This window comes from Microtus pennsylvanicus, chromosome X, assembly GCF_037038515.1.
Source record: "Microtus pennsylvanicus isolate mMicPen1 chromosome X, mMicPen1.hap1, whole genome shotgun sequence".
Classification (NCBI taxonomy): domain Eukaryota; kingdom Metazoa; phylum Chordata; class Mammalia; order Rodentia; family Cricetidae; genus Microtus; species Microtus pennsylvanicus.
The window spans coordinates 76,897,153-76,899,373 of NC_134601.1; positions in this window are offsets into that span (position 1 = coordinate 76,897,153).

The window sequence follows — 2,221 nt, forward strand, 5'->3', positions numbered from 1 at the left end:
CTATGGAGTTTCAAGGTCCCTGCCACCACCAAGAAGCATGCTCTCAGTTATTCAGAAACACCATTTAATTATTTTTTTGCTTGTGGGGGGGGACTATTAAAAGAGCTGCAAGCATTTTGCAGCTAGTGCCAAGTCAGGGAACCTCTCTTAAATGAGACACACTTGCCTCTAGCAAACCAAGCCCACCTGAGTCCACCTGAGAAAAGTGGCTATTAAGAAGCGATGCTTAACTCTGTTCTTTTGTGTCTGGAATTACTTCCCAAGCTCTCTTAGGTTTTAAGTAGATTCAATTGTTCACATTGGCATTATCTGTTGACAGAGTTTTCTGTCCCATCAGGTCCCACAGCAATTCAGTCCAAAAGAAATACACAGAGGTCTACATTAGATATAAACTGGTTGGCCTAGTAGCTCAGGCTTCTTATTAAATCATATATCTTACATCAATCCATAATTCTTGTCTGTGTGAGCCATGTGGCTTGGTACCTTTTCTCAGTGAGGCATTTTCATCTTGCTTCCTCTGCATCTGGGTGATGACTGCAGACTGAGCCTTTTCTCTTTCCAGAATTCTCCTGTTCTACTTGCCCTTCCTATACTTCCTGCCTGGCTACTGGACAATTGGCACTTTTTGAAACCAATAAACTGAAAAATCTTTACAGGGTGCAAGACCATTGTCCTGCAGCAGACTCAAATGATGCAGTAATGGCATGCATACATTGGCAGTAACCAACAATTCCCTAATTTGACTTAAGACCCACTCAACAAAAGGAAAATTATGTCTGGTACTGGGAATCTAGCCAGCTGTCCAGAGCTAATGAACTCATGAATTTCGAAGGAGAATATACAATTGCCACTTTACTAAGCCACCTTAATTCCTAAGTACATTATAAATATTTGTTCGTATATATGCCCCCAGATTAGTGTATTTCTCACTCCTCATCAAGGAAAATTCTTTTTGTAACAGAAGATCATTTTAAAAAGTCACAAGAAAGAAAAGCACACTTGTGGAGTCCCAATAACAAAGAATACATCTACAACATTGCCAAAGAAGGTGCATGGAAGAAAGAGCCAAAGGAACATGGAATTTGCTGTCAGATTATGTGTCCTAGGAATACCAGTAACCACATTCATAAGGTCTCACCAAAATAGTTACCTAAGAATGAACTGAACAAGGACAACAACAGCAAAAATAATCTAATTTGGAATTCTAATAAGGCCCAGTAAGCCTCAGTTCTACAGAAAGAACTATGGGCAACTAAAAAAAAAAACTGAGCCCAGGAACAATAATCTTCCCTAGGGAAGAGCATGCAATTCCTTATCCAATACCAAATGATCAGGTATATAAACATGCATATACAACTAACATTGTACATACTGATCAAGTTGTACCTACATATTTAGAAGTGTGTATGTGTGTGTGTGTAACAACAACTATTGAAGAAAGAAAGAGTTCTTGAATTTGAAAGAGAGAAAGGTCAGGAATATGGGAGAGTATGGAGGAAAGAAATAAAGGGGGAAATGGTGTAATTATACTATAATTTCAAAATAGAAAATGAATAGTTAAAATAGCTTTTAAAATATATTAAATTCCTTCAGTTAAGATTATTGGGTACCATTGACTCAGTTCATGAAACTGTCTTCTCACACTGATAGAATCAGGTTCTGGAAAGAGATTTCTCAAGTTTCGTCATTATTTGATGTGTCCTTGAGTAAAACAGTTAACATTTTGGTGCCTTCATTTTATATCTATAAAATAGTACTAATCGAGGTAATCATAACACTTATTTTCTAAGACTATAGAAAGAAGAAATACATTTGTTTTGTAAGATTATATAAAGAGGAAATAATTCAGTATATAAAAAGTGCATTGAGAGTTTGATATTTCATATGTATTCAGCTAATACCTTTATCAGAAATGGCCATTGACCCAACAAAACTGTTATAGAAAAATTAGTAAGTGTGATTACAGAAATTACGTTAAAAACTGATTGGCATACACACTGAATTTTGAATATATTATAAGATTACTGGCGGTATTAGTTGTTTCGTCTATATTTCCAATGTTTATTAAATCAAGCAACGCAAGGTAGTAGTAAAAAAAAGTAAAGTAATGGTGATATCCTGATTGAATTTTGTGGTATTGAATTTCAAGAAAATAATTGAACTTAAGCTGAATTTTAATAATGAATTCAACACTATAGATTTTTATAGCTGTATGTTTGAT